This window comes from Podarcis liolepis (genome assembly GCF_965112155.1).
Source record: "Podarcis liolepis genome assembly, chromosome: 11".
In the NCBI taxonomy this organism is placed as follows: domain Eukaryota; kingdom Metazoa; phylum Chordata; class Lepidosauria; order Squamata; family Lacertidae; genus Podarcis; species Podarcis liolepis.
Window position 1 is genome coordinate 7,336,079 of NC_139565.1, and position 25,315 is coordinate 7,361,393.

A 25,315-nucleotide genomic window follows, 5' to 3' on the forward strand; every position below is an offset into this window, starting at 1 on the left:
AATCTTTCCATCACATATTTTTCATTTGCTTATTTCCCGGACCTCCTCACGCCTTCCTTTTCTGTATTCCAGTTCCAATTGTTAATTCAGCAAATCCCTCCCCTCTTCATAGTTAAAAAACAGTTCAATCTTTCCATCATTCATCTTAATCTTCAATTTTTAAATATTATAACATTATTTTTTTTACCCATTAATAACCATTTTCTCATATTCCACTTAGTTTCTATCCAACATCATTCTAACATTCATTAATTTTACAGTGTTTCTGTAAATAATCTTTGAACTTTTTCCAATCTTCTTCCACCAACTCTTCTCCCTGGTCTCGGATTCTGCCAGTCATTTCTGCCAGTTCCATATAGTCCATCACCTTCATCTGCCATTCTTCCAGGGTGGGTAGATCTTGTGTCTTCCAGTACTTTGCGATGAGTATTCTTGCTGCTGTTGTGGCTTACATAAAGAAAGTTCTATCCTTCTTTGGCACCAATTGGCTGACCATGCCCAGGAGAAAGGCCTCTGGTTTCTTCAGGAAGGTATATTTAAATACCTTTTTCATTTCATTATAAATCATCTCCCAGAAAGCCTTAATCCTTGGGCACGTCCACAAAGGTGAAAGAATGTACCTTCAGTTTCTTTACATTTCCAACATTTATTATCGGGCAAATGATAGATTTTTGCAAGCTTGACTGGTGTCATGTACCACCTGTATATCATTTTCATAATATTCTCTCTTAGGGCATTACATGCCGTAAATTTCATACCTGTGGTCCATAACTGTTCCCAGTCAGCAAACATAATGTTATGTCCAACATCTTGTGCCCATTTAATCATAGCAGATTTCACCGTTTCATCCTGAGTATTCTATTTCAACAGCAAGTTATACATCTTTGACAAAGTCTTAGTTTTAGGTTCTAACAGTTCTATTTCTAATTTTGATTTTTCCACCTGGAAGCCAATTTTCTTATCCAAGTTATATGCCTCCATTATCTGATAGTAATGAAGCCAGTCTCGCACTTTATCTTTTAATTTCTCAAAACTCTCCAATTTCAATTTGTCTCCTTCTTGTTCCAAAATTTCCCAATATTTTGGCCATTTGACCTCCATATTAAGTTTTTTCTGAGCCTTCGCCTCCATTGGTGATAACCACCTTGGGGTTTTGTTTTCAAGTAAGTCTTTATATCTTATCCAGACATTAAACAATGCTCTTCTGACAATATGGTTTTTAAATGCTTTGTGTGCTTTAACCTTGTCGTACCACAAATACGCATGCCACCCAAAAACATTGTTAAAACCTTCTAGATCCAAAATGTCTGTGTTCTCAAGAAGCAGCCATTCTTTCAGCCAGCAAAATGCTGCTGACTCATAGTAAAGTTTAAGGTCTGGCAGGGCAAATCCACCTCTGTCCTTTGCATCAGTTAATATTTTAAATTTTATTCTGGGCTTCTTGCCCTGCCAGACAAATCTAGAAATGTCTCTCTGCCACTTCTTGAAACAGTCCATTTTGTCCAAAATTTGCAATGATTGAAACAAAAATAACATTCTTGGCAATACATTCATCTTCTGTTGCTACAAGATTTAAGAGGGACGTGGGTGGCACTGTGGGTTAAACCACAGAGCCTAGGGATTGCTAACCGGAAGGTTGGTGGTTCGAATCCCCGTGACGGGGTGAGCTCCCATTGCTCGGTCCCTGCTCCTGCCAACCTAGCAGTTCAAAAGCATGTCAAAGTGCAAGTAGATAAATAGGTACCGCTCCGGCAGGAAGGTAAACGGCGTTTCCGTGCGCTGCTCTGGTTCGCCAGAAGCGGCTGAGTCATGCTGGCCACATGACCCGGAAGCTGTACTCAGCCAATAAAGCGAGATGAGCGCCGCAACCCTAGAGTCGGTCACGACTGGACCTAATGGTCAGGGGTCCCTTTACCTTTACCTTTACAAGATTTAAAGCCTTCAGTAAACCAAGCGCTTTTGCTTCTGGAAACGGACATCATCGAACATTTAACTAGAGAAGGATTCCAATGAAACCATTGTCTGAGTATGCAACTGTAGTTCAAGGAAATGACATAAATATTTATTTATTAAATTTATATCACACCCTTCCTCCTGATTTAAGGAAAGCCCAATGAGTACAGATACATCTCTGGGTGGATATTACTGGGGCTTTAAAAAGCCTACAACCTTCTGAATGATGGCTGCTAATACTCTTTCAGCCATTGCAGATATCAGTGATAGACAACTGAGGGGCTGAGTTCTTGACACTCTAGCCGCTTACTAGATGAAATAAATAGATGCAATAAGGTTCTTGATAATGTAAACTCATTTGTATTACAGTGGTACCTTGGTTCTCAAACACTGAAAACCTGGAGGTGTTCCAAATGTTTTTCAGAAGCCGAAAGTCCGATGCAGATATCAGCTATTGTTTCCGGGGTGCCTGCACCAATCATAAGCTGCGCCTTGGTTTTTGAACATTTCAGAAGTCAAACGGACTTCCGGAACGGATTAAGTTTGGCACTTTTGTTTTTGCAATTTATTTTGTGTGGGGGTTTTTTTGAGGCTTTTTTGGTTAATTTGTTTTTGTGACTTTGTGGATGATAATTTTTGTCATCTACAATACTGTCTTATTTATTTTATAGTACAGCACATTGATTACTGCTTTCGTTTTGTGGATCAGTGGTCTTGTTAGATAGTAAAATTCATGTTAAATGCTGTTTTAAGGGTTGTTTTTAAAAGTCTGGAATAGATTAATCCATTTTGCATTACTTTCTATGGGAAAGCATGCATTGGTTTTGGAACACTTTGGTTTTGGAACAAACTTCTAGAATGGATTAAGTTTGAGAACCAAGGTGCCACGGTACTGTGACACTGATCTGTTATATTTGATTTTGATATGTAAATTTGTCTTGCTGTGCTTAGTGCTTCATATTTACCTTTTTAGCATTTGTTAAGCTAAATATTTTTGTTATGTCCTGTTTCAATAAGAATTAAAAGACAATATTTTAAAAAAAAGAAAAGAAAAAGAATTCTTAGGGCAGTAGAGGGGCACTAACAACATAGTGGATCCAGGCAGAGGAGTCTTCTGTTGCATGTGATTAATTGTATTTATATACAGATATTCAAGGTTACTGAAGATAATACAAAATAAGACTGGAAGGAAAATAAGTAAACGCATGCCGATCCAAATCTGTTGCCAATTTTTATGAATTCATTTGTCCCCTGCAAAAATTAGAAGGGAGTTTCTCCTGGGGTTTTTTTTTGGGGGGGGTATTATTGTAATGCAATATAATTCATTTATTCTTTCACCACCACCTAGGTTGAAAGGCATCCACTCTAGAAGGAGTGCTGAAACATGCCTGTGAATTTAGATTAATTGGCTAACTAATATCACAGTCAGTGATAAAGGAGGGGAGAGAAATATTACCTCATTAGTTCAAACAAATGGCCCTTCTTGCTAACTTCACGCAGAATGCCATATTTAAAATGTCAGACAAGTGCAATATCAGCATCACTCAATTGCAGACCCCAAGATAAACCATGTGGAACCTCAATGAGTAATGAATTTTAGAATCACCCTTGACAGCAAGGTCCATAACTGTGTTGACCTCACTAAAAATAAATTAGAAGGTAATGGCTCCTCTTCATGGTGAATTTTGCATTGCAAATGGATATTGTCCTCCAGGAGCCTCATTCAGATTGTTTCTCAAAGAGATTTCAGAAGTGCTGTCATGCCATAATAAAGCACTTGGCAAGATTTAACAGGCACTGATGCCAACCAGGAATAATATTTTTAAAACCTGTTTTTATCCTAGTTTTGAGAATGCCTTTTACCTGTTGTTCAACTTATTGTTCTACATCACTACAGTCATAGATCCTAAATAAATGTAGACTTCATTTTAGCCTCTCTCCAAACATACAAATCAACATTCTTAACCTATAATTTCATTTACGCTTTAGGTACAGAACGGTGGAAACACAAACAGAAAATAACAAGTATGGAAATAATTACAACAGTGAATAGAGTAACAACAGGAGGAAACTCCTCAGTTTTAGTTGCAACAAGTTTAATAGCGGGTGGCGCTGTGGGTTAAACCACAAAGCCTAGGGCTTGCCGATCAGAAGGTCGGCAGTTCGAATCCCCGCAATGGGATGAGCTCCTGTTGCTCAGTCCCAGCTCCTGCCAACCTAGCAGATCGAAAGCACATCAAAGTGCAAGTAGATAAATAGGTACCGCTCCGGCAGGAAGGTAAATGTCGTTTCTGTGTGCTGCTCTGGTTCGCCAGAAGCGGCTTAGTCATGCTGGCCACATGACCTGGCAGCTGTACGCCAGCTCCCTCGGCCAATAAAGCAAGATGAGCACCGCAACCCCAGAGTTGTCCGCGACTGGACCTAATGGTCAGGGGTCCCTTTACCCTTACCTAATATAATACAGGCACAGAATTGTAGAGCTGGAAGGGATCTCGATGATCATCTAGCCCAAACCCCTGCAGTGCAGGAATCTCAACTAAAGCATCCATGACAGATGGCCATCCAACCTTTGTTTGAAAACCTCCAAGGAAGAAGAGTCTACGACCTCCCAAGGGAGTCTGTTCCACTGTTGAACAGCTCTTACTGTCAGAAAGTCTTCCTGATGTTTAATCAGAATCTCCTTTCTTGTGACTTGAATCCATTGGTTCAGGTCCTACCTGTAGTGGTTGGGAGTTACTCGTGCATAATCCTGCTCCGTTTGAGCATTAGATTGCCTGGTTAAACCCTCCGGAATGCACAGCCCATCTCAGCGTGGCTGCCCTTAGTCACTCGTAGAATCTGTCTGTGGGCGTTTCTTAAAGCGTTGCCAACATAAGAGTTGTTTGACGCCCAATCGTTTCCGCCTCTCACTGCGCGGGAGTCTCCTGCGCAGGGTGGGCGTGGGCAGCGGGGTGCTTGGGCTCTCCTCACTAACTTCCAACGAAGAGTCCTGGAGCCCCTGCACCTCCCTGTCCCTTGCTCTCCTGGATCCCCGGTGTTACACTCATTCTCTTCCCCTTCTTCCCAGCTGAGTCTCCCCCTAGCACTGGGACCTTCTCCTGCAGAATCAGAGACCCTCTCCTTCTCCCGTGCCTCTGATGTCAGTTCCCTGAAACTACCCTCTAAGACAGGTGAAACAAGCTTGCTCCATCATCCACGTTACACACCTTTAGATATTTGAAATTCCTATTATATCTCCTCTCAATTTCCTTCCCCCCCCAAGCTAAACACCCAGCTCCTTCAACAGTTCTTCATAAGAATATCATGGGGGACTTTGTCAATATATATATATTACTTAAGATAACACTCCCACACTTTAGAACATATTTTCAGAGATTTCATTCAATACCTGGATATGCCTGTCTTCCTTGAATAGAAATAAGAGCCTTTTTCATGGCTCATGAATGGAGACTACAATTTTTGAAAACCCAATCTCAGGAGTCCCCTTCTTGCAGAAGTAAGGAAGACAGACTTCTTGTAAAGCAAAGGGAATTTTACAGTGAATTGTAGTATATTTATATAATTTTGAACAAACGTTATAAAGCAGCCATTCTTCTTAGACATTTCAATTATCCAGGCAAACGTGATGATGTTCATTGGTAGGCAACTACTGCAAGCTAATTGGGAAGCTACCTTAAACTGAGTAAGACTATTAGTCTTTCTAGTTCAGATTTGTTAATTATTATTATTATTATTATTATTATTATTATTATTATTATTATTTATTATTATTTATACCCCACCAATCTGGCTGGGTTTCCCCAGCTACTCTAGGTGGCTCCCAACAGAATATTAAAAGCACAAGACAACATCAAACATTAAAAACTTCCCTAAACTTCCTTGACATCTGATGGGAAGGCGTTCCACAGGGTGGGTGCCGCTACCAAGAAGGCCCTATGCCTGGTTCCCTTAGCTTCACTTCTCACAGTGAGGGAACCACCTGATGGCCCTAGGAGCTGGTCCTCAGTGTCCAGGCAGAATGATGGGGGTGGAGACGCTCCTTCAGGTATACTGGGCCAAGGCCATTTAGGGCTTGAAGGGTCAGCGTCAACACTTTGAATTGTGCTCAGAAATGTGCTGAGAGCCAGTGTTTGTACTGAGAGGTCTGTGCTCTCCAGAGTCAGAGATCTAATAAGATGTTGAGTCCATAGATATACACATGACCAAGTATTGTTGAACACCACCCCAATCTCCAAGCAACGTGAAATTCCTGGGGTTCTAGGCACTTACCAAGGGTTCAGTTTCCTTTGGAATGAGGAGGAGCAGAGACTGTAGTGTCTTTATGATGTATGGTTTATTTACACATATATACAACCTGAGCCTACGATAGAGGGGTTCACAGCATTAACACCCCAAGAGGGTCTTGCTTACTCCCATAGCCACAGCCTTGGATTTCAACATGATTCTGGCTCCTGGCTGCCCAGCCTGCAGCCTGCAGCCTGCCAGCTTCTAGCTTCTAGCTTCTAGCTCACATAACTCAACTTTCAGTTCTGGCCTTTGTCTTTCTAACTTCCGGCCAGTAGAGGGATGGGGGCCCACCCACTGGCGGAAGAAGATGGCAGGGGGAGCACACCGCCCCCAGCAGAACGATCCCGGTGGGGTGCCACCATGGCTGCCCCCCACCCTTGTTGGGTGCCACGCCCCCACAGGCATACAGTCTACCCGCCCTCTGCACACTCATATGAGTAATGGCAGAGGATGGATGAAGTTAACAAAGTGAGAATTCAAGAACAGGAATTCTATTAACACTTAGGATAGTTGGTGAGCTGTAAATCCAATGGAAGGTAATTACATTTTATTGAGAGAGAACCACTTATATTGCTTATTCAAGCCTAAAGAATGTGTCACATATGCCCATGAAATCTATTGAGCAATTTTTTTTTTAATTTTTGTTGTTCAAATATAGCAACTTTTAAAGTCAGAGACAAAATGCCCAAGGAAACAGAGACGGGGCCTCACAGGTTCTTCTATATTTTAGTAGTTGCGGCTGGCAATACACATTTCATCACCTTCCATTTTAAACCGTCGTTAATACGCATACATTTTCCATTTCTGTCTCAATTAAATCAATTATACTTAACAGAACCTGTGCCTTCAGGGGAAGTGTAACTTCAACCGACCAGTTTCTTGGACACAGGAAATTTCTTTTGCTAGTTTTCCCTGTATCTATATGGCTTTGTTTTTGTTTTGTGTTCAATGGGAGCACATTCTCCATTCACACCTATGATTCACCTCCTGAGTCAGGCTAGGAGAAAATGGATTATATGGTTGTATTGTATACAAAGCAGCACTCACCAGACATGCCAAGCCTTCTTTCACACCCTATTTTGCTTGCCTCTTCAATTGCAATTTGGCATCTCAAGTCCCATCAATCAGGTTGCTTAATGAGGTACTGTAGGCAGCTGTATTTGTCAGCCCAGAGGCTAATGCACAATGTGCTTGTTCCAAAGAGGTTTTCTATTTCATGCATATGACGAAGTAGGCTATTACCTACAAAGTTCATTCCAAAAGCTCAGGCTCCAAATGTATTAACATTTGCAGTCCAATGGCACGTAGACATTAGTGTTACAGAATCTACAGGTTCTTTCCTGTTGCAGAATCTATAGATATGAAAAGTACAAAAAAATGTTATGGCCAACGTGAAGAGGAATTGCAGGCTGGGAGAGGTAGATTATAAATACACATTTCCACAGGGAACAAAAATAACATTGCAGTCTTCTAGATAACCCATTGGTCATGAGAGTTTACTTCACTAGATAACCCATCGGTCATGAGATTTTACTTTACTTTTTACTCAACATGTTCAAACTTGGGGTTTGATGTGATTTTAGAAGAAGTGCTATTATGAAACACTATGGTGCTGTAATGAAGTAGAACACTTAATCTTTGCAAACAAAAAAACTAAAAACCCCAAAAGGCAAGTAAACTCAACAGTAAAAACTGCAAAACTAGGTTGGAGAGTGTGATATCAAACAAAGTCTTTGCATGCCCACAGTCCTGAAAAAGTATGAAGTAAATGATCAAATAAATGAAATCTTTAAATGCATAGTGGTTCAGTACGACCACTACTGCAGGGGGACCCTGTTTTGAGTTCATACTGACAAAAAATTGATTATCGTTTCTGTATATCACCAGTATCAGAGGTATTACTCTTATTCCTGACTGCAAATCTCACAAAACAGAGAAATGTAACCAGTGCCAAAAACAGTCAAGCACATCTCTCTAGTGAGCTAAACTGGCTCATCTACAAGGGAGGACGCAATGGAGGCAGCTGAAGCCCCTTCACCTTGTCCCTATGACTGAACACACTCACCCTCAATGGTGGCACTGAGGAAAAGGAGAAAGAGGAGGAGCAAAAGGGCCAGGGGGAACAGACAGTGAGCCTCAGATTGTGGTTCTGGGCCCAGGCCAGAAACCGATGGTGCCATCCCATGTCTCAAGTCCTGACCTTGCTTTCGGTTTCAAATACTCAGAGACTTTAAGAAAGTCTCTTTGCACAGTAGACCAAAAGGGCTAATTAAAATATGTAGATGTAATTTACGTTTCATTCCCAAAGCTTTTTCTATCACATCTGAAAACAAATGCTGGAATTGGATGCTGGAGCTCTGATCTGGAGCTGTTTTCTGTTATCCTCATTTGGACAAGACTCCCACTTTAAAAAAACAAACAAAAACAAAGCCTCCAATGGTTTTCATAAGACAAATAGGTTTATCACAGGGCATTGGTGTACACTGCTGAGGGAGAGTGTTGCAGATACAGTGGTACCTTGGTTCTAGAACGGAATCCATTCTGGAAGTCCGTTCAACTTCCGAAAAATTTGAAAACCAAGGCACAGCTTCCTATTGGCTGCAGTAGCTTCCTGCACTCAAGCGGAAGCTGCTTCAGACATTCAGCTTCCAAAAAACATTTGAAAACCGGAAGACTTACTTACGGGTTTTCGGCATCCGGGAGCTGATTCAAGAACCAAGGTTTGGCTGTTCAAGAACCAAGGTTTCACTCTATTGTGCAGCTTGAACTGGATGCTCAAAAACTGACTCCTTTTGGGATAAAACATTGTCCAGACTCATAAGTATTGTTCAAAGCTTTACTAACCAGAACTTCTACAAAACAGGTACAAAACAATCAAAGATACATCCAAATAATTCTATAAGACATATGCTTATCCAAGGCATAGGTTCATTTTCTTAGAAATAAAATAACTTATAATCAGAGCTGACAAACATAGCGTTCTCTCTCTCTCTCTCTCTCTCTCTCTCCCTCCCTCTCTCTCTCTCTCTCTCTGGCTCCATTAGCCAGCATGGAATTCCAGCCCAAGGCTCCTGAACTCCTGGAGAGGCATCTTATCACATCCTTTTCCCACAGAGCCTGAGAAAAGCCAAGACCCTTCCAAAATGGTGAATTTGCAACTGAATACCTTACTCATTTGATCTAAGGTTAAACACTCCCGTGTTAGAGCAGAGACCTTTCTCAGCTAATCATTAACTCAGCTAAAGCTTAGAGAGCTCTCAGTATGCTGCCATGGGAAATCCCCAGTGTTAGCAATGCACACTCAAGCAGTCTCCATTTCAGTGTCAATTAAACAATTATACTTAACAGAGAAGCAAAGAACAAGGGGGCGGGGAGAACCTGATCAGCAGTAACAAAAAAAGGAAGGACCTGGTTTGTGTTGGACAAGCACTAAGTAGCTCAGTGGTGGAGAACATCCCCCCCCACATAAAGCCCCCATCATCTCTAGGCAGGGATGGACAAGGGCGCTACCTGAAACCCCACAGAGTCAGTGTAAACAATAACAGATGGACTAATGGTCTCTGACGCCGCATAAGCCAGCTTCCTAATGGCTCAGGACCACAGTACTTCAAGGACTGCCTCCCCCCTATGTGTTCATCATCTGAGGCCCTTCTTGGTGTGCCTCCATGTGGCGACACGAGAATGGGCCTTTTCTGTAGTTGCTCCCAATTTGTGGAATGCTCTGGAGCCTTTGGGATGCAGGTGGCGCTGTGGGTTAAACCACAGAGCCTAGGACTTGCCGATCAGAAGGTTGGCGGTTTGAACCCCCGTGATGGGGTGAGCTCCCGTTGCTCGGTCCCTGCTCCTGCCAACCTAGCAGTTCAAAAGCACGTCAAAGTGCAAGTAGATAAATAGGTACCGCTCCGGCGGGAAGGTAAACGGCGTTTCTGTGCGTTGCTCTGGTTCGCCAGAAGTGGCTTAGTCATGCTGGCCACATGACCCGGAAGCTGTACACCGGCTCCCTCGGTCAATAAAGTGAGATGAGTGCCGCAACCCCGGAGTTGGCCACGACTGGACCTAATGGTCAGGGCTCCCTTTACCTTTACGTTTACTGGAGCCTTCATTCTATATTTTTAGGTGCCAGGTGAAAATGTTCCTCTTCAACCAGGCCTTTGGCTGATTAATATCCTACAGCCTTTAAAACGTGTCTGTGGGAAGGAGGATTATTGGTGTGTTGTCTTGGTTTAATTGTTTACTTGTGTTTTATTTTGTGTTTTATTCTGAGGGGAGAGAGACTTTCTGCAGGCAATGGCTTCTCCACCTGCCTTGCCCCACCCTCGAACACCGGGAGCCTTTCCCAGTCCCATGACTTTGAGAACAGTAGAAGCAGCTGGAAAGAGAGGAATTCAGGGATATTAAAAATAAATAAATTATAAATTGTGCATCCTCGTTTTTCAATTTGATCCTTTTACACTGTTTTGCATGTCTCTATGCATTGTGATTTACTTTTGTTGATTATAGATTAGTAATTCTTTATTGTAATTGATAAGTGCAAACTGTTGATTATTTACTGATATTTAATTCTACTGTTCACTATTGGATCATAATGGATATTTGAATATTGCTTTATTCAATATAAGTCATTTATTGTAAAGTTATTGTGACTTTTTATATTGGATCAGATTGTTACTATTAATGTTTGATGTTTTATTGTTATTTTTATGTGTGTTGGAAGCTGCCCATAGTGGCTGGGGCAACCCAGCCAGATGGACAGTGTATAAATAAAATTATTATTATTATTATTATTATTATTATTATTATTATTATTATTATTATCATCATCATCATCATCATCATCATCATTATTTATTCTGTAAACTGCCCTAAGAATTTTGTTGAAGGGTAATATAATGATGATGTTGATGTTTTGCCTGCACAAGTGTGTACATCCCTTTGATAATTATTATTTATTTTTACTTTAAAGTGGCATACTATCAAATCAATCATTCATGTATCTGGCTTCCCAGGTACAGCAATTGTAGCAGTGACATTGATCAAACCAGGCTCATTGCCCATGGTGTCCCCAGTTGCTCCTAAGAGATTATTACAGGGTTGCATGGGTGTGAGGTTGGGCATGGCCCAAGAAGGTGGCAGTGCCAAATCACTGGTCTCACAAAGCCTTAAGGCGTCTTCTGCGGAGGACAGCCTGTGTCGCTCTGCTGTTCTGTGGCCCTCTGAGCGACAAACACCTGTGGCTTTCTGTTTTCTCCAGCATCTTTTTCATTCCCCACTAATAACTTGTGAAGAAAGAGAAACCAAATTGACTGCTGTGGCTTCCGAGAAACGCAACTGGTGAGAAACTGATTAATGCGCTTGACAGTTAATCAAATGCCCGAACAATATTTCCCTAAGCCCAGAAGGGGCTGTGTAATTGCAACAGCGGAGATTTCATAGCTTCCCACTTGCCTCGGGCGCTGGGTAGTCACAGTTGCTACCTTTTGAAATGAAGTGCAGCACAACATTTAAATCATTCGCCGGGTTAGGAAACCAACCAAACGATAAATGCAACCCACATGAATATCCAAAGGACAAGCCCACTTAACAATGTTGTGTCGTTTTGTATTCACGCAGGTTAAACACACAATGGCAGGAATTATACAGCGACTCGATTCGGACTCCTTTGCCACGGGTTTGGAAAGAATTCCGCTGCGATGGTGATCAATTTTTAATTACACTTTCTGGCAGCGTAATAATATGGTGATTCGTTTTCCTGACAGGAAACTGGAAGATCATTATGCAGCATGAATAATTCAGAGAAGCAAAGTTCTTGTTGACAAGAATAGTAATAGTTTTTGCATCCCCCCCCCCTCGCCCAAGGGGATCTTGTTGACACCCCTAGCTAGAGTTAAGACATGCCAAAAGACTTTAGCCACAGGCCTTGGGTAGGTTGGAAAAACACACACCTGGAATGGAGTTTGGAAAGTAGATTTGAAAATTTTGTTAGGGCAAGCAAAATAACGTTTGTCAGCTGAAATTTCTTTTAAAAGTTTGAATAAGCATTATTTATTTCATTAACATATTGTTCATATGGGTCTTTATAAAACAACAACACACAATTATGCCGTGAGGATACATTCTCCATCAAGCTTATTGGTAAATGAAATATGACCCAATTTTCATGATGGAAATGTTGCCTTTGCTTATAATGTGCATTTTACAGCAGGCTGCACAGCGAAGTGGTGGTTTCTTCATTCCATTGTGCAGCAAGCAGGCTACATTTTCAACCCACAGGGAGGTGCATGGAAAAAGTTAACACTCTCCAGACTGAAAATTGATCTGGCCACAGCGTGGAGCCATCAGATGACCACTTCGCTGTACAACCCATGTGAATCCACCTCTATTTATAAGCTATATATTTTAATCTTTTCTATGTAGTTATATGGAAATATATTGCATTTTCTTTTACATAAATGGATAATTTGTTATTAATTTTGCAAAACTGCTTGCTTCTGCCATTAAACACACACACACACACACACACACACACACACACCTTTCCCTGAACTTATGCAGCAAAACTATGCGTTTCAAAGTTGCAGTGTTTTTGTCTATTGATTGCTCACCTGCCCCTCCACGATCAAGGATATTCCATTAAAGGACTACAGGGGTTTGGATTTTGTCCGAAGTCCGCGGAGGGGTGAGGGCCATGCCATGACCCACCCAGAGCACCGGGGTAGAGCGTGAGTTGATTTCCATCGACTGAGCTCCCTCTTCAGCTGGTTACCCTTACCAGACTCCCTACAAGGTGGGCAGGAGTCAGTTATCGTTTTGGATTCCAGTGCCTAAGCCAATACCGCTCACATTCTGCATTCAGTAAAGTTGTGGCCGAAATTTGCCCATTAACATTTAAACTTAATTCATGTGTCATGATGTCTTTATTAACCAGGAGGTGGACTGTGGCCTTGACGTGCAACCTGGGGTCTGAGGCGATCAGAATGAGGGAGTCATTTTTGCATCTGAAGCCCTGACAATATGTGCTGGCCAGGGATGAAGGTGTAGGCAGTACAGTCCTACCTCGGGTTACAGCTGCTTCAGGTTGTGTCTTTTCGGGTTGCGGACTGCCGAAACCCAGAAGTACCGGAACGGGTTACTTCCGGGTTTCGGCAGTTGCGCATGCACAGAAGCGCTAAATCGCACTTCGCGCATGTGCAGAAGCGCCGAATCGCAACCTGCACATGCACAGATGCACAGACGCGGGTTGCGAATGCTGCGGGTTGCGAACGTGCATCCTGCATGGATCACGTTCGCAACCTGAGCATCCACTGTATCCTATTCCACCCCTCGCTGTGCCTGTTCCAGGTGGCATGAGAGTCCAGCCTGCCTCACCAAAATGCTTCTCACATTAAACAACTGATGGGTGGAACACCCACAGAGGCTTACCACTTGCCTGGATATAGCCTTACCACTTGCCTCTACCACAGGGAAGTCCCCCACCCACTGAGCCTCTTGGGCTTGCCGATCAGAAGATCGGCAGTTCAAATCCCTGCAACGGGGTGAGCTCCCGTTGCTCTGTCCCAGCTCCAGTGCTAGTTTACTACTATTACTACTATTACTGCTATTAAAATTTGAATACTGCCCTTCATCCAAAGCTCACAGGGCAGTTCACAGCATTACAACATGGAAACACAAAATATATGAGACTCTTAATTTCAGGGTCATGGGTTTGAGCCCCACACTGGGCAAAAGATTCCTGCATTGTAGGGGGTTGGGCTAGATGACCCTCATGGTCCCTCCCAAACTCGATTGCGTGGCAAGTCCCCTCCCCCATGTGAAATGAAGACACAGGAAACATTATTTAAGGTTAATGGGCATAAAAAGGCCACAAGTTTATTGATTACAGGAATAGGAAGGTATTGGCCTTGGGCATTGGCTCCTATCGACTACCCGGCATGGAGACCGGGAAGGGTTATCCGCAATCTGTGGGGGTCCTGTTGAAGTACGCCAACTAGGATCCCACGGGTGTCACCACTCGGGGGCGTGCCGGAGGCCCTTACCTCCCTAGGTTTCGGACAAGGCAACGCCCCCCGGAGTCCTCTACCGGACTACCCCTTTCATTGGGGGAAGGTGATGGCGCTTCCTTCCCCCTTCATTTGCATAACAATTACCCCTGCCAATGCCTAACTGCCAATCGAGCAAAGCTCGCTGCCAATACCTTCAAACCTGTAACCAATTCCTAATCCCTGCTATGATGTCCCCCAACCAAATATCATTTCCAGCATCTGACAGATGCACGCCATCCCATCTGTAGAGGGCCTCGTTGCTGTACTGGATGCCTGGGTGGCCTATGACGCAGCCACCCAGAGCCGCCACTCTATGTGCCACAGCCCACTCCAAGACCTTTCTTGCTTTATTGATTCCAACCAGGCTCAAAGTATTCCTCCATGTCCTCCTCTCAAGCAACGAGGACCACAAGACCAGCACATCCCTCTTTGCGCTATCCATGCCAGTTCAACATTTTCAGGTAAGTTCAAGTTTTGCCCCAACCTGGTCCTCATGGCTCGATTCTTGGCCCAATGCACGATGCTGTGGCCCACCAACCAAATGCGCACGCTCCTGTATTCTGAAAGGCAAATAGACAGAAAAACCCAGGTCAGACGCCCAACTGCTAGTCATAAATTCTTTCTCACATAAGCTTTGTATGCATTAGATTTCCACCGCCCCAAGTCCTTTATCCTCTCAGCAGAAAGCCCGAGGTGTACTGCAGTGGTAGCTGCCCCAATCCGAAAGGAGTGAGCCGCAAATTCCACCGCAGGCAGCCCGCATGCTGCCAAAGCCATGCGCATCACCCGTGTAAACTGGTGTCTGGTCAAGAGCGATCCATCCGCGTGAATTAAGAAAGGGCCGGGGCTATTGGGTCTTAAGTAGAGGAAACGCCTCGTATCCCTAACCGGGCAGGGTCCGCTACCTTGTGCGGCTGGTAACCTCAAGAGGGCCCCCCTACCCTGTTGGTCCGTCTTAGAGCTCTGCACTTGAATGATTAGGTCAGTCCTAGATAGGGTCAGATCACTTAAGAGGATGCCCCTCTGGCCGTGGGCATCCCCACCCTCACAGACTACCTCCCTTATGAGAAGGGCACCAAAGAAGGCTATGGAATGAGCGGCAGAGAAAAGGCGAGCTTCATATTTTGACCAGCATATTGATAATAATTTTTTGTGTATCTGGGTCAGAATATCATAAGTTAAAGGCCTCCTCTTGTCAGTGCTGGGAGGCTGGAGCCGGGGCCAACCCTCTAAAGTCTTACGCACTATAAATTCAGCGCGTGGGTCGGTGGCGAAAAAGGCTTTACAAAAATATGAGATCCCTGCGGACTGAATATTGAGAGTCTTTGGTGCCCTGCCCAGCTCCTTCAGGTGGGCTAAGTAGTGGAGGACCTCCCTTGTTGAGGGAATGGAATTCTGCCTCGTGCTGGGTATTCTGTTGCAGAACTTTAGGAAGCCAGCCCACGCTTTCTTGTATGATCTCATTGTGGAAGGCGCAACTGCACCGAATACTCCCTTCATCACTTCTTGCTCCCAAGACTCCAGAGATGCTCCGGGAAAGGCATCGATGATTGTTCCACATCCGGCGCTAATGAGCGGAAGCGCTCCATCTGAAAACGAGACAGAGCATCCGCGATGTCATTATTAATGCCAGGTATGAATTTGGCTGAAAAATATATATTCTGCTCAAGACAGAGGAGGACGAAGGACCGTAACAAGTTTCCCACCCTGGTGGAACGCGCGGACTGTCTAGAAAGAACCGCTACTACTGCCTGGTTATCTGTGTTGAAACAAACCCTATGATTGCGGAACTGCTCTGCCCAAAGATGTACTGCCACTACAATAGGGAAAAATTCCAATAATGTAAGGTCCCGAGTAATGGGCTTGCCCTGCCAGTCTGCTGGCCACTTTTGGGCACACCACTGGCCCCTGAAATAAACTCCAAAACCCAAGGAACCTACCGCATCTGATGACTTGGAAGTCAGCATTGAGTGCCATGGAATCTTGCCATAAGGATATACCATTGTACCTGTCGAGGAATTGTAGCCAGACTCCCAGATCTGCCTTAACTTCTTTGGGGAGGCGCACCCTATGCTGTGGTGCCCTGAGACCTGCCGACAATCTGGCCAGACAGCCACAAAAGGGCCAACCAGGCGCCACTACCCTACAAGCGAAATTTAGGTGACCTAGCAGGGATTGAATTTGCCTTAGGGTAACTTTCTTTAGGGGCAATAGCTGCTGTATTAGTGCCTTAAGGGCGAACAGTTTTTCCTCGGGTAACCTAGACGTTTGGGCCACGGTGTCTAACTTTATGCCCAGATAGACCATGGAAGTGGCTGGACCCTCCATTTTCTCGGCGGCCAGTGGCACCCCCAGCTCCCAGGCCAGGGCCGTGAAGGCCTCCGAAAGGGCGGAGCATCGTTGCCTATTATCTGCCACCAAAATAAAGTCGACCCTGTCCTGAATCGTAGGGCCCAATCGAGAAACGTACTGAACGACTCAAAGGCTGATCAAGCCACGGAGCAGCCCATAGGCATTGCTTTGTCAATGAAATACACTCCCTCAAATCTAAAGCCCAACCAACAGAAGTCAGCTGGATGGACGGGAAGAAGGCAGAACGCCGACTCGATGTCACATTTGGCTAGAAGTGCCCCTTGCCCAAATCTGCGAATCATTTTAACTGCTTGGTCAAAGGAGGCGTATTTCACAGTACAAAGTTCCTGGGGGATCGCGTCATTGACCGAGCCTCCCCTTGGGTAAGAGAGGTAGTGGATCATGCGAAATTCCCCTGGGGCCTTTTTAGGTACAATGCCCAGGGGGGATAGGTGAAGTCCTTCCAGGGGAGGTTGGGAAAAGGGGCCTGCTACCCTACCTGCCCTGATTTCTTTCTCTATCTTTTTTCTAACTACCTCGGGCCTTTCCCTAACTGATTTTTGATTTTGTGGGTCCCCGGTGTTGGGGGGGAAAGCCACGGGGATCCTGAACCCCATGGAGAACCCCTCCCAAAGGTATTGTGTGGCTTTTCGATCGGGATATTGGTCTAGCAGGGTTTTGAGGGGCTGGAGACGGATAGGGGAGAAGGCAAGACCAAGATACCTATTATTGATGGTTACGGGACCCTGATGAGAGGATCCAGGGGCACCTCTGGTGTTGTTGTGGAAGTACCCCCTGCCCCCCGAAAGGGCTGCTGCTTATTCTTAAAGCACACCGAGGCAGGCTGGTTTCCCTGGCACCGCTCGCATTTGTGAAGATACTTACAGGAGGGACGCAAACATACACCTCTGTTGTATTCCCAACACTGGCCGCGCCGTTTTGCATCTGTCTTACCCGACTTGGCCGATTCCTGGCTTTTCTTTTCGATATAAGGGCCAACGTCTTCGTCCCAGTAATTAGGATCCCTTAGGTCCCATCGGGTGGAAGACAGGAGAGAAGCATTTTTATGGAAATTCTCATCATATGTTAAAGCGGCATTTTCCTCTGCCAGTGTGTGAGCCCACCTCACATGCACCAAATAAGCAACCAGATCCATGGAGCGCCGCCAGATGCGTAGTGAGCAGGGAAGCTGCGTGCACGGCTTAAAGCAGGGATGGATTTAAACCTCCCTGCCTGGAAAATTAGTCTAGGAAGATCCACAGCCCCACAGATACCCGTCTGCGAAGAGAGGGGGGACTGCCTGATTAAATTACAAAAAACCACCCCCCACACCCATGTACTTAGCCAGCCGCAGGACGATCAGGGGAGACTTTCTGGACGTCCCAGCAACTCCGATGTAGCTTGGAAGCAAAACACCAATGCAGAGACGCTCCCAAAAGCTGGTCCAGTAAAAGGAACAGAGGGCAGAAAAGCCGACAAAGAAAAAGCCGACAGACAAAAACCAGGGTCAAAACCGGTCAGCTGGAACGGGGCAAAGAGGGCGGACCCCGGTCGTGCCTGGCCTTAAATGGGTGAGGCCACGCCTCCCTAGCCCGCCGATTGGCGGGCAGGGCTGCAGGCACGCCCGGGGATTCCCTTGCTCTCACGGGGGCAAAAGGCCAGCCCCAGCGTGTGTGGGAGGGGGTAGCCCGCAACCCCCTCTCCTCTCCAGTTCAGAAATGGCTTTCTCTGATTCTCTGAAACCTATATCCCTCCTTCCATGGGTTTCATCTATTCTTTCACACATCAGATTCATGAACATGCAAACACTATTCTGCCTCAACCACATTTGAAACCTCCTATTTACTCACACAAACATATACCAGCCGACATCCAAAACCATGACATCCATTCACGTTCGTGCCCTGGCTTCAGTCCACAAATATCCACTGGCTTCTGTTGACTGTCTTCCAGAGGTGAACATCCAACAGCCAACATCCACAAACATCAGTCTGCTTTAGCCTTGTAGCCTCCACCAACTTCTGAATCCAAATGCCACTGGTTTCCATCCACCAACATCTGCCAGCTTCTCTTAGGTCCATCATGAGACATGGATACCAGCAGCCGTCAAGCAAGCAAACTTGCCTTATTATCACTCCATAGCATCCCACTGCCAGAGGGTTGCCTCCTTCCATTCACCTGTTTGTCTCCTCCAAGTGGAAGAAACCTGGGCAGAGCTGAATGTCACATCTATTGCCAGGTGTGTCCTGCTGGAAACAGAAAAGGGCTTTTCCCCTGGCCTGCCTTTATATCCACTCAGTTGCCAAGTGCTTTTGTGACATCACAAGAAACACACAGCCAATGGCAACAGCTGGGGAGGCATCATCTTCATTGCTTTGAGCCTCACAGTGGCAGGTGGACCTATCAGTGATTGTGTGCTTGTTTATTTGGGACACGGGTGGTGCTGTGGTCTAAACCACCAAGCTTCTTGGGCTTCCCAGTCAGAAGATTGGCGGTTTGAATCCCCACAACAGGGTGAGCTCCTGTTGCTCTGTCCCAGCTCCTGCCAACCTAGCAGTTCAAAAGCACGCCAGTGCAAGTGGATAGATAGGTACCACTGTTGTGGGAAGGTAAACAATGTTTCCATGCGCTCTGGTTTCTGTCACGGTGTCCCGTTGTGCCAGAAGCAGTTTAGTCCTGCTGGTCACATGAACCAGAGAGCTCTCTGCAGACAAACACTGGCTTCCTTGGCTTAACCATCCAGGAGTCCTTTACCTTTTACCTATTTACCTTATCATTTCTAATTACTACTTCAATGGAAATATGAAAGGACTGCAGTCTTAGTCTTCTGGATCCTTCTCCTGAAGTCTGGATCCTTCTCCTGTATTATATGAAAACCCCTCAAAATAATAAAGCTAAAACAGGTATTCCATTACTGGTTGGCTAACTCAAACAGGACTCTGGGATTTCTGCCATCTGGAATTCCTAGGTTGTCCATGTGTCCTACTTTGCAGATGATCTGAAGGAATCCTCTGTTCAAAGGGCTGTGCAAACCAAGCTCAATTCAAAGATAAAGAACCAGAAGAAGGGAATGGACCTTGAAGTTGTCCGAAAGTTGGCACCCGGACAGCAGACCAAGGAGGCATACAGAGCACCCAATTGCAGCCTTCCCTGCTAAAGTGAGATATCTTGTTTCTATTTAAAATATAGTAATTATTTCCAACTGTATATATGCGTTAATTAATACATGCAGATTATATGCAAATCCATGTCTTCTTTCTGGTATTGCATAACTGGCCACTTTACAGATTTTGCATTTTCAGTGTCCCAGGCAAAAGGAAGAGGAGTCCTCCCAGTTGTTGCTACTTCTTCTCCCACCACTACTAGGTTAGATTTCCATACCCTCCAACATTTCTCTGATGAAAATAGGGACATCCTAAATTATTATTATTATTATTATTATTATTATTATTATTATTATTATTATTATTAATACCCCACCCATCTGACTGGGTTGCCCCAGCCACTCTGGACAGCTTCCAACATATATAAAAACATAATAGAACATTAAACATGAAAAAACTTCCCTATACAGGGCTGCCTTCAGATGTCTTCTAATGGTTGCATTTTTACTTATCTCCTTGGCTCAGGGGTCACATAACTCCTCACCACCCAACATTTTCCAATGATAATAGGGTTGTTCTAAGGGAAAACGGAACATTCTGGGACCAAATCAGAAACTGTGACAGCTTCTGTAAATCTGAGACTTTCCTTGGAAGATAGGGACACTTGGGGGGTCTGGATTCTGGAGAATGAAAGGGAGCAGTAGGGTAATATTTAGGCTTGTTGGTGGAAGAATAAGCTTCAGAGAGTCATGGAGGAGTTTGGAAATTCTTGGGGAGGTTTTGATTCTGCTTCAGTCCTGCTGATGTTATCAGGTACATAACAGGTTTCTAAATTATGGGATCATTAGGTGGAGAAAGCTTTTTTGAGGGGAAGGGGAACAATTCATTTGTTGAGCCCAACTCCAAATGCAACTGAAAAAGTTCCCCATAACAAACATGCACTACAATATCTACTGTACATACACGGCTCATATATTTTCCTTTGCTATTGTTGTCATTGGTAAAACTTTGTATCCCAGCAGTCAAGGGTTCCTTCAGATTGAAAAGATGGATGAAGCCCAAAAGGGTTGCTAATGGAGCACAGATACCCAGATGTCTGCAGAATCTGAAGATGCAAGGGGTGAGAATTATTTCACATTGTGTTGATGAGATGTGGATTGCCAGCAATTAAAAATCAATTATCCCCAGCAGCTGCGTTCATATTTCAGCAGAAATGGGGAAGCAGAGTTTGGGGCTTCCCAGGCAAGCATTTCCTCCCCCCCCCCCATGTTATTCTTAGTGCTATATTAGCTCCATCTTTGATCCACTGCTACTCATGAAAATGAGAGGGGCTGCTCCTTGTTCTTTCTCACAGAAAACTTCAGCCATTCTTCTCCCAAGTAGAGTTACTGGCAATAAAGGGATTCAACTCCAGCCTCTCTTACATGTCCTCTCTTACAAGTAGATACATTGGCAGAGAATAGCACTAGTCAAGGCTTTCCCCCTCTGCTGGAACTTGCTGTAATGGCATTCCAGTACCTCTCAGCTGGGTCCCAGTTATGAGGGAGAGACCCAACAATGAGGAGACCCTCCCAGGAACCTGAAGAGGACATCCTCTATGGCAGGGGTCAGCAAACTTTTTCAGCAGGGGGCCAGTTCATTTTTATTTTTTTTTCCAAAATATAGTCCGCCCTCCCCCACAAGGTCTGAGGGACAGTGGACCGGCCCCCTGCTGAAAAAGTTTGCTGACCTGTGTGGTAGACTTTTATATTGTTCTGCAGGGAAAAGCAGTTTTATTCTGTTTAGCAAGCAGAACGCTGAAGCACATAGAATATTCATTCAAGGACCTTGGAAGAAAAACAGAGTGAACATCTGAATTGCTGTCCCCCTGCACCTCACTGTCAACTCTCCACAATAGAAACTATGACTAATGCTTCCAGCAATATTCCTGTTGCCACAATGAACGTGTGTTTTTATAAACAGAGACTATTATTACCAAAACAGGAAGTGAAAAAGAAAGAATGAGAATGCTGTAACGGTAGCATTATCTCTCTGTGTTAAACTGTACAGATAAGAAGGGGAGGATTCACTAGTAGAAGGCACAAGATGGTTGCTGAGAACAGCAAACACTTTAGGTGCAACAACTGATAAAAAGGATTTTACCAGCAACACCTTGACAAACACAGGGGTGCCTAGGTTTTAGGAATGGGGAGAATTCAAATCAGATTGCATTTAAACATGGATTTACCCATTTTACACTTGTTAAGATTATATGTGGACTGAAACACCACCACCCTTTGAAATTTGTACTTCTCTAAATTTTGCAGTTCAGTTCTCCAGCTCAGCAATATGCACAAAAATCAATAAACTAAAGTAAAGTGTGCGTGAAAATGCACATGAAATAACAGGGAGGGGGGGAAATGATTTAGATTAAGGAAAATACAATGAGATAAAATATACTTTGCAAAAATGTGTAAGGCAAAATTGCATACAAAAATGTGTACATATTAGAAATGCTGGTGAATTTTCAGGATGACTATTTTTTATTATTTTATTATTATTTTTTAAAGGAGAATTCAGAAGCTGATGTGGAAATGTGGAGAATTGAAGACAGGTGACATGAGAAACCAAAATTGACTTCTGTTTCAGTGTATCTGAAGAAGTGTGCATGCACACGAAAGCTCATACCAAGAACCAACTTAGTTGGTCTTTAAGGTGCTACTGAAAGGAATTTTTTTATTTTGACTATGGCAGACCGACACGGCTACCTATCTGTAACCAAAATTGACAGGTTTGCTCAATCCTACCTGGTCAGAACATGTCTGAAAATGAAAAAATGGGGATGTTTCGGCAGCGGCGGCTGGTTTGCCAATACAATGGGAAGATGTTGCTGTTGCCAAGTGCAGCCAGTGGATAGGGAAGTCTCCACACCCTTGCTGGTGGGAAGAAGGGTGTCAGAAGGCCAGTATAGTCAACACCATGAAAGGTGCAGGGCTGCTGTTGTATCTTACGAGTTCCTGGTGTGGCCAGTCAGTAGCTGCAAACCTGCACAGCTTTGACTTTACAATTCCTGTTGCTGACAAGTCTGCTACCAAAAAGGGTGGGAATGGGGGGGGGCCAGTGGCGTAGCGTGGGGGGTGCCAGGGGTGCCAGCCGCACCGGGCGCAACATCTGCGGGGGGCGCGAGTCCAGAGGGAAGGGACAAGTTCCTTCCTCCGCCGGGCTCCCCGCCGCCACCACCAGCCTTGCGCCCTAGCGCACACGCACCCCCCGCCACCGCTGCGGCTGCGCTCCACTCACTGCTCGCAGGAGGAGCAGCCGCTGCAGCAGCGCTGACGCCGCCACCGACGCCTGGCCGGGCACGGGCAGCCTCCGCACCCTGACGCCATCCCCTTCCCCCTTTTTTTCCAGAGCTGGGGGAGGGGGAGGTTTTAAAAGGGGGTCTTGCATTGGCGATCCTGCAGCACTTTGGGCCGCACGACGCGAGCGCGCAGCACGGATCAGCCACAACCCCACCCCGTGCATTTCCCGGGGAAAAGTGCTCCGCGTGGGAGGCGCGTTTCCCCTTCATTCCCTCTCGTGCAAATCCTCCTTGGGTTCCCTCCCCCGTCTTTCCTCTCCCTACCTCACAAAAGCCTCACCTCGTCGCCTCCTCGCCTCCGCAGGAGCGTTTCCCTCCGCGGAAGAAGGAGCAGGGCGCTTCTGCAACTTTGGATTGCAACTTCTTGCTTCCCTGGGAAACAGAGCCCGGCCGGGTCAGTTGTCCAGCGGAGGGCCAGTTCCCCCCTCCCTCTCTCTCTCTCTCTCTGCAACCCTTGCGCCCGCCCCCCCCCCCCGCGTACTATTTGCAATGCAACTTCCGCGCTCCATGCGCTTTCATAGAATCTGTCGAGCTGGAAGGGAGCCGAGGGTCATCTAGTCCCACCCGCTGCAATGCAGTAATACGCCGCTGCCCCCCTACAAGGGATCGAACCTGCAACCTTGGCCTTATCAGCGCCGTGCTCTTAAACTGAGCCATCCGGGCTCCCCTTTACCCCACCTTCTTGCGTGCCTGAACCTGTCCGCGTTTTGCATTCTAACACTTGCAAGCTCCATCCTCCAGCAGTTCCCTGACGCCGGCTGCGCTTCCTTTCAGGCCAATACTTGGCAGCCATAAACTCGCACCGTGTCCAATATCCTATAAAAAGCATTAATCGGAATACCTTGCAACATTTCATCAAAGAAAATTGAGACGCCCTATTCCATAATAATAATAATAGTAATAATTTTATTATTTATACCCTTCCCATCTGACTGGGCTGCCCCAGTCACCTTGGATAAAAATATAATAAAACATGAAACATTTAAAAAAACTTCCCTTCAGATGACTTGTGAAGTTGTAGAGTTACTTATCTCCTTGGCTTGGGGGGTGTCAAATAAAAATAAAAATAAATTATTTATACCCTGCCCATCTGGCTGGGCTTCCCCAGCCACTCTGGGCGGCTTCCAAAAAAATATTAATACGTCAAACATTAAAAGCTTCCCTAAACAGGGCTGCCTTCGGATGTCTTCTAAAAGTCTGGTAGTTGTTCTTCTCTTTGACATCTGGTGGGAGGGCGTTCCACAGGGCAGGTGCCACTACTGAGAAGGCCCTCTGCCTGCTTCCCTGTAACCTCACTTCTTGCAGGGAGGGAACCGCCAGAAGGCCCTCGGCGCTGGATCTCAGTGTCCGGGCAGAATGATGGGGGTGGAGACGCTCCTTCAGGTCTACTGGGCCGAGGCCGTTTAGGGCTTTAAAGGTCAACACCAACACTTTGAATTGTGCTCAGAAACGTACAGGGAGCCAATGTAGGTCTTTCAATGTAACTTCATACATTATTATTATTGTTGTTGTTGTTGTTGTTTAGTCATTTAGTCGTGTCTGACTCTTCGTGACCCCCTGGACCAGAGCACGCCAGGCACTCCTGTCTTCCACTGCTTCCCGCAGTTTGGTCAGACTCATGTTTGTGGCCTCCCCTCCCCATCCAGCTTGGTTTCCCTAGCCACTCGGAAACCCGAACCCTATGGAAATAGGGATGTCAAGGTTGCAGGTTCGATCCCCGCACGGGTCAGCTGCGTGGTCCTGCATCTTTCCTCAGGGCCTGCAAGACAGAGCTGTTCCACCTGGCCTTTGGTTTGGACTCAGTGGGACCCTTATGTCTTCCCTCCCCTTACAGTTTTGATTTGTGCGCTACTTTTAAAACGAGGCTGCTTTTCAAATTGCATTTTAACCTGTATTTTAAATTGGTCCCTCCCCCCATTATGTTTCTATTGTAATTTTACCAGTGTTAGCCGCCCTGAGCCCGGCTCTGGCTGGGGAGGGCGGGGTATAAATAAAATGTATCATCATCATCACCACCACAGGGGGTTGGACTAGATGACCATCGGGTCCCTTCCGACTCTACGATTCTATGATTCTATAAAGTCAAGTGTTACCGGAAAAATCCGAGGGCGCGCTCGCACTCGAGTGCTAAAATCCACGGGTTAGGGGGCGCAAATTACTTGCCTTGCCCCGGGTGCTGACAACCCACGCTACGCCACTGGGGGGGGCCTCCCTTCCCCTTGCTCACTTCTGAGCATCAA

The 25,315-nt window shown here is 45.4% G+C and overlaps 1 long non-coding RNA gene across 2 annotated transcripts in view; it reads left to right on the forward strand.

Moving 5' to 3' along the window:
* Window positions 1-22,352, forward strand: part of LOC310688525 — a 38,369-nt gene extending 16,017 nt beyond the window's left edge. The window contains exons 2-4 of one of the 2 annotated variants that reach the window (XR_014517006.1): window positions 19,625-19,789; window positions 20,758-20,855; window positions 22,285-22,352. This is a non-coding gene — a long non-coding RNA (uncharacterized lncRNA). The remainder of the gene's footprint in view (window positions 1-19,624; window positions 19,790-20,757; window positions 20,856-22,284) is intronic. The other variant, XR_014517007.1, reaches the window with a different exon arrangement.
* The last annotated feature ends 2,963 nt before the right edge of the window (window positions 22,353-25,315 follow it).